We start from the raw sequence: 8371 nt of genomic DNA, 5'->3' as shown, positions 1-8371 counted from the left end.
CAAATAATCACTCAAAATCATCCTTACACTAAAAATCTAAAACTATACCATTTCTAGAAGAAACTATAGAAGAAGAGCTATGTGCCTTTGGGTTTGGTAATGAATTTTAACAACTGACAGAAAAGGTTGATATACACAGAAGAAATGACAATGTGGATTTCTTAATATTCAAAGTTTATACTCTGGAAGAGACCTTGTTAAGAGAACAAAAAGAAAAGCCACATATTGAAGAAAATATTTGCAAAATACTGATCTCAGAATTTGTATTCAAAATATATAAAAATTGTTAAAACTAAACAATAAGTTAAACAGCCCAATTAAAAATGCACACAGATCTGAACAGACACCTCACCAAAGAAGATCTACAGATGCCAAGTAAACGTACAAAAAGATACTCAACATAATAGAGAACTGAAAACCACAATGAGATAGCACAGCTGGTCTAAATGTCTTAGAACCGCTAAACTCTTTAAACAATGACAAATTGCTGGAGAAAAAACAAGAACTCTTTTCATTGCTGGTGGAACACAGTGTGTAAGACCAAAATATGCCACCCCAAAATATAATGGTAGGAAACCAGAATATGCAACCCCAATATATGTCCCTTCGGCTTAAGAATTATTCCAAGCTGATTATTTTGAAAAAAAAAATTCTAACAAAGGAAGTTCTGAAAACAAAGTAGAAGTTACACTTGTGTAAGGAAAATTTACATCTATCAAGGAAATCCCCATTTAAAAGCTACCTCTCTTGACACCAAGAAGAGAAGGATAACTAAATCACTAAAGAGTCTTATCAATGGAGAACGCATGGACTTAACTCTGTATAACAAACCTTACCCTTGTCTACTGTGCTTTTGCTGGTTAACTCCCCACTACTGCACTCAAATCTTCTTTCTTTAAGTTAAAGATAGTATTTATGCTTGAACTGAAAGTCACCTGTGGGAGATTTACTCATTTTTCTGTGAGTATCTCTCATGTATCCATAAGGTATCCATGTTTTTAAACTTTTCTGTTTTTCTCATTTTAATCTGTCAGTTTTTACAGAGGGTCCCATCTAAGAATTCCAAAATCATAGAAAATTTTTTTCCTCCCCATTACAAGTTGGGCAGTTTTTTCTAAAGCTAAACAAGTCTCACCTTACAATCCAAAAATCACATTCCTAAGTATTTTGACAACTATTTTGATGTTATTTCCAAACAAAAGCTACCATGCAATTACTTACAGAAGCCCTATTCATAATGACCAAAGGAAAAAAAAGGAATCAGAAAGTCTTACAATAGATGACTGTGTGGGAATCCACTCAGACATCAAAAGCTGTTATAAAGATTATGTAAATGAAAACATTTGAGATACCGAAGATAAAGGAAGAAATCTTACCAGAACTTACATTATCCAATTAAAGCAGAGCTCCCAGAAAAATACAACTGCCATTAATCCCATCCAAGGAGTTTCTTGCAAATTCAGTTGCCATGGAGACAGCACACTCTTTCCCATTAGCACTGACAAACGAAAATGAAATCCTAAGCTCCCAACTGACTGAACAGACCCACTCTTGGCTGAGGGGACCCCAGAGTAACTTTCAAAACTGAGTTCTCATCTTTGCTAGGATGGGATGATGGGGGTCAGTTACACATCGTTATACCCCCTCCTTTGCTAACCATGATGAGGCTTTCTTCCCTAAGGATTTAACAGAAACCAGCCCTTTCAAAGGCTCCACCACTGATGTCAGCCTCTCCTTTCTTGCCTGATAAGAGACCACCCATGACGGAGAGGTTCTGGCCAGTGTACAGAGGATGCACAGAGCGAGTTTTCATGTCCTCTGCTTCACCTTTTAATGTCAGAGGGCTGAAAATTCCACCCTGGGATCATGCTAACACTGCCATTTTTTGTACATGGGACCCATGAAGAAGCAAGAAACTCAATTGCGCATGCATGCATTTCTCCTTCCATAAATATTCATGACTCCCCCTAGTGGTTATTAAATAAATGTATTTGGCCATTCCACTCAGCATAAATTACTATTTCCTTTACCTCCTCCTTGAAGCATCTGTTTCTGGCTTCTGGCTGGAGGCTAGGCTTCCCAGCCTGTCAGAAGGACAACCCTGCAGGCTGCAACCCTTTATAGGAAATACATCTCTCACTGGGTGTGGTGGCTCATGCCTGTAATCCCAGCACTTTGGGAGGCCAAGGCAGGTGGATAACCTGAGGTCAGGAGTTTCAGACGAGCCTGTCCAACATGATGAAACCCTGTCTCTACTAAAAATACAAAAAATTAGCCTACACTGACTAATTTAAAATTGACTAAATTCTCCGTTCTCAAACCTCTGCTGACTATGTGTTCCACCAATATGGAATTAATTCCACTTCCTTTCCTGTTTGGATGACTTTAATAAGAATTATTTCAAACTTCAGTGGCTCCTTTGAGAAAATTTTTATCTTCAAAATTGCCTCCTTTTAGACCTTTCCTTTCCCAATTGAGTCTCTCAACTCCCTATAATCACTGAAATTTTAGGCACCCTGCTCCATGCCTTGGAGGCTCTCAATGTGCTGAAGAATCTGCAAAAGCAAACACCTGGGGCTGAAAAATAAAATAGAAAAAAAAATTATTTCTCACCCTCCATAAGATTATACGTCAAAACAAACAAACAAAAAAAACCCTTAAAAATCTCCAAAAATGCTGGTGAGAGAAAAGCTTTAGCCCTCATATGAAGAAGAAAAAAACTTGTTCCATTTTCCAGATACAGAGTTATAATACAAATATAAAATGGGGCAAAGATAAAAACCAATTCTTCTATATAAACTAGTGAATTTTGTAGTTATTGTAATCACATTAGTCAGGGTTCTCCAGAAAGGCAGAATCAATAGGATATATGTAGATAGATGAGAGAAGATTCATTAGGGGAATTCGTTCACATAATTATGGAGGCTGAGAAGTTCCACAATAGCCTGTCTCCGAGTTGGAGAACCAGGAAAGCTGGTAGCATGGCTCACTCCAGACACAAAGGACTCAGAATCAGGGAAGCCAGTGGTGTAACTCTGATTCTGAGGCCAAAGGTCTGAGACCCTGAAGTTCTGATGTCAAGGGCAGGAGAAGAAAGATGTTTCCATTTCAGAAGGAGATAATTCACCTTTCCTTTTCCTTGTTGTTTTATCTGGGCTCCCAACCAATTGGATGATGCCTGTATTCATCCATTTTTATACAGCTATGAAGAAATACCTGAGTCTGAGCAATCGATAAAGAACAAAGAGGTTTAATGGGCTGACAGTTCCACATGGCTGCAGGGGCCTCACAATCATGGCAGAAGGGGAAGCAAAGCTGTCCTTCTTCACATGGCAGCAACAAGGAGAAGTGCTGAGCCAAAGGGGAAAAACCCCTTATGAAACCATCAGATCATGAGAACTCACTCACTGTCATGGGAACAGCATGGCAGTAACCACCACCGTGATTCAATCACCTCCCACTGGGTCCCTCCCACGACATGTAGGGATTATAGGAACTACAATTCAAGATGAGATCTGGGTGGGGGCATAGCCAAACCATATCAGTGCCCATCCACATTGGGTCATGGTTATCTCAGTGTCTTCCAGAAACACCCTCACAGATATGCCCAGAAATTGTGTTTTACCAGCTATGTGTGTCTCTTAATCCAATTAAGTAGATGTCTAAAAATTAACCATCAGAATATTTATGCCCGATTCATGGCTGAAATTTCAGGATGAAAGCTATGAAATCTCTATTTGTGTTTGTATATCTATTAATGTATGTTATATATATGTGATGTTTTCCTAACTCCAGATAGCATTGCAAAATTCATTTATAAAATCCTCTAAAAGTGCTCTATTCTAACTTGGCTTGGAAAAAAATAAGCATTTATAAAGAAATATTCACCAAACCCTAGAAATATAGGAAATGATCAAATGTGTTTTAAGTTAACACGATTTGGATAAAACTTAGTTAAATAAGATTAATATAATATTTTTGGTGTAATAAAACAATTATGTCTTCAAAGGTATCACTATTGAATATAAAACAAACATAAATTCCTTTTCTGCTTGAGTTCTAGTCAAATAAGCTAATATTATACTTACTAGAAATGTAAAATCTTAAAGCTTATAGATTTGATTCTAATTAATTTGTCATTCTTATGAAAAACGTTATTTTCTTATGGTGGAAAGATACACATATATTTAGAGTTAGCCAGCTGGACTCAGTTTAGATGATCCCAATTTTGTTGCGACATCCAAAATATCATAATCAGGAGCCAGTCGAACATATGCCTTCTTCTCTTTATCAGGACAAATGAGGGTGGTGACCTTGGCCACATCACTGTCATAGCGCTTCTTCTTCACAGCCTGTTTGATCTGGCGCTTCTGGCTTTAACATCCACAATGAACACAAGCGTGTTGTTTTCTTCTATCTTCTTCTGGCTGACTCAGCGGTCAGCGGAAACTTGATGACAGCACAGTGGTCAAGCTTGTTTCTCCTGGGGGTGCTCTTCCGAGGATATCTGGGCTGCCTCTGGAGTCGCAGTGTCTTGGGCTGCCTGAAGGTGAGTGACATGCGGATCTTCTTTTTGGCGTGTGGCTGTGGACACCTTTCAACACTGCCTTCGTGGCCTTGAAAGCCTTCGCTTTGGCTTCGGCTTTAGGAGGGGCAGGAGCTTCCTTCGCTTTCGGCGCCATCTTGTGAAAAGCCAAAAGCATTATTTCCAAAATAATCTGTTTACAGTAAATCTGCCTAACAGTAGTTTCCAAAGTACTTTTGGTAATTTTTAACCTTAAAGTTAAGCTAAGTAAAAGATTTGCCTTAAATATCTAGACGATTTATAAATAAGATACAATACTAAAACGTTAATTACTGAACATAAATAATTCAAGTTTATATACTTTTGGCTTCCTATTTTTACAGAGAGACTAAAGATATTTTGGCCCATTAATAAACATCTTTCTTTCTGCCACACTGAGAAATTGTATTATGAGGAAACACATCCCTCTAGATGTTGGGAGATGGTATATTCCTACATTTTCTAACCTACTATAGAATGCTAATATACGACAGTTTATAACTGTCTACTTCCTAGTTTTCTCTGGAAAATAAGAGATTACTAAGTATTAAAATTATAATCAATATATGTAAGTAAAACTACTAGACATAATAGAATAACTAGAAACAACTCTATGCAAAGCATGCAAGAAAAGCAGGGCATGTTTCACAAGTAGGTTGTATATTTTATAACGAAAATGATACATAAGATACAAATAAAAAGAGATACCTAATCTTCCCTGTGTTATATTTGTACGGGTAAAATGTTATGTTTTCAGAAATTATATAAAATTCCTGGAAATGTGTCAATGTCCTCCTTATCCATGCTGTGTGCCAGTATAGAGTAATGAGTCATAATTCCAATTATTATTTTAAATTTTGTGCCAGGTGCACTGGCTCATGCCTGTAATCCCAGCACTTTGGGAGGCTGAGGCGGGTGGATCACAAGGTCAGGAGATCCAGACCATCCTGGCTAACCCGGTGAATCCTCGTCTCTATTAAAAATACAAAAATTAGCCAGGCGTGGTGGCGGGCGCCTGTAGTCCCACTCGGGAGGCTGAGGCAGGAGAATGGCGTGAACCCAGGAGACAGAGCTTGCAGTGAGCCAAGATCGCTCCACTGTACTCCAGCCTGGGTGACAGAGCAAGACTCTGTCTCTAAATAAATAAATAAATGTTGTATGCCACAGAAAAAATCGTATATCCTTGTCAGTTGTGGTAAAATGAACTCTCATCAGATCTTTCATCACAGCCATTTCATACTCTATGTTATTTAGATATTACTTCCCCTGATGCTTTTCTGAAAGCTCCTGCAATCAGCTACAGGTCAGAATGTTCATCTCCAACACAGGACTCCCTCTGAGACTCACGGAAAAGCCCATGACAGGTACTCTGGTTATAGGCTTCTGATGATATTGCTTAAATAATTTTAAGACCACGCACTTGACTCAGCGAAGATCTCCAGAAGTCTGGTTGAGAAATTGATGGGTTCATGACACTGCCAACCCAAGATCCAGCAAGACTGGAATTGATTACATGGCACTGAATGAACTGATGAAAATTGATTATAATTTTATAGCTTTTTGGAGCACTGCTGGTTCTTTAATGTTCTAGTTTCTGGATTTAAGAAATCTCTTTCTCTTAATCTAACTGTAACTTACAACAATTTAGTAGATTATACTTTTGTAAACAGAAATGAAGCATTTATCTTTTTTCCCTGCCTGATTTTTCCAGAATTTTGAAATCCTTACTGAATACTCTTATTTTCACGATGATATAGTTGTTAGCAAAAGTCCAGTAAGAATCTATTCGCCTTATAACAGGACATAATTGGAAATTTTGGTTATTTTACTAGAGTATCATATTTAGGAAGTGTACCTAAGATCAGTTATGACCAGCAATTTTAAGGAAGTAAGGTTGACTTTTATGGAGACAATGCTTACAAAGCACTGTGAGAAATGGGAAAGTTCTTCCTCAAAGATTATAAAGTCACAGCTATCCAATATTTTTATGTGTGTGTGTGTGTGTGTGTGTGTGTGTGTGTGTGTTCCAAACCAGTTGTCCTAGCTTGCTCCAGCATGCCTGGACGGAACTAGACAAGCCCCAGCCCATAGTACATGCTATTCCTTATTTGGAGATGCTTCCTTAACTATCCCTGGGCAACTTCCTTTCCTTTCTTTGTTCTATTCCCCTTACCTAATTAAGAAAGTTTTAAACTAACAGCCAATCGGGTAAAGTGTAAAATGTGAGGTCCTATTCCAGCCAATGGAAACTGGACGCAACACTAGGGTAGACATATCAGGTTATAAGTAACTCTGTCTCCTTTGTTTGGTGTGCTCTTGTGGCTGGACAGCTATTGAGTAGCAGCCTTTATGCAGAAAGTAAAGCTCGCCTCGCTAAGAGATCATTTGTTTCCATGTTAATTCTTTTTTTTTTTTTTTTTTTGGAACACCAAAAACTTCATTCCCAACAGCACTCTGAGAAAAGCCAGCCTGATATCTAGATTACAGGGTTCGCAGCCTTACAGGTTAGTAAAGAAGGTCATTTCCTCGTAGGCCCAGGAATTTAGGGATATTTTGGGGGCTTCAAGAGGAGAGGAATTCACACAAAGCTATGAGGACTGCAGCTGAAATCTGACAGTATGTTCTTAGCTTGGCTTTTAGCCTGAATTAGACCTTTAAAAGTCAAATCTGAGATTCTGTATGAAAACTTCCAGCAAAGAAACTTGAAAGCACCTATGTGGTCATCTCCTGTTCTTGCTGCACTTATGTAAATAATCAAGCAAAATCTAACAAAACTAGACTGATTTTTAAAACAAGAATAGTCTTACTTTATGATCAAAAATGATGGTTACTACAGAGAGAAATTTCGTGTTTCAATGGAAAACTACAACGTGGCCAGGCATGGCAGCACATGCCTATAATTCCAGCACTTTGGGAGGCCAGGAGTTCAAGACCAGCCTGGGTGAAATGGTGAAACCCCATCTCTACCAAGAATACAAAACTTAGATGGGCATGATGGCATGTGCCTGTAGTCCCAGCTAACCATGGGGCTGAGGAGGGAGGATCGCTTACACCCAGGAGGTAGAGGTTGCAGTGAGCTGTGATTGCACCTTTGCACTCCAGCCTGGGCGACAGAGCCAGACCCTGTCTCAAAAAACATTTTTTTTAAAGGAAAACTATAGCTATTGTGGACTATCAGATTCTAGTCTTGTTTCTTGTTTTGGGGCTATTTTTACCTCTTTATAAACTGGATCCTGCCATCTGATGAATTTTGTCCCACAATGATACTTGTGGAATAAGAAGCCAAGAATTGTCTCTCCTACTAATATATCTATTGTCAGTTAATTTGAAGGTCTCCAGCCCTGGAACAAAGTTAGAAGAGGAAGGTTTTGCTCCCCATAATGCATAACCAAATTGTGGTACATTCATGGACTGGAATACTATTTAGCCATAGAAAGGAACAAGCTATCAACCCACACAAAGACATGAGTGAATCTTGCATGCACATTGCTAAGGGGAAGAAGACAGTCTGAGGACGATACACACAGTGTGACCTCGTTTAATGAGACACTGGAGAAGGCAAACTACACAGATGGGAAGCCATTGGCTCCATGGGGTGGGGGTTCAGGCATTCCATATGATACTTTAATAGTGGCATATCTGCCACAATGCATTTGTCAAAATATGCAGAATTTCATGGCCAAATGGGTAAATCAAACTCTATTCAAATTAAATAAAATTACTCAGGATGTGGAGTATCCCAGGACAGAATACATCATGTGAAAAAGAATTTATGCTACAAATTACTATGGTTTGGATGTAGTTTGT

The 8371-nt window shown here is 38.5% G+C and overlaps 1 pseudogene; it reads right to left on the bottom strand.

Moving 5' to 3' along the window:
- Positions 1 to 4052: 4052 nt before the first annotated feature.
- On the bottom strand, positions 4053 to 8072 carry LOC129488057 (large ribosomal subunit protein uL23-like; annotated as a pseudogene).
- Positions 8073 to 8371: the final 299 nt, after the last annotated feature.

Source organism: Symphalangus syndactylus, chromosome 1 (assembly GCF_028878055.3).
Source record: "Symphalangus syndactylus isolate Jambi chromosome 1, NHGRI_mSymSyn1-v2.1_pri, whole genome shotgun sequence".
NCBI lineage: Eukaryota > Metazoa > Chordata > Mammalia > Primates > Hylobatidae > Symphalangus > Symphalangus syndactylus.
Note: the sequence above shows the minus strand (reverse complement) of the source record. Positions and strands in the feature narration are given on the sequence as shown.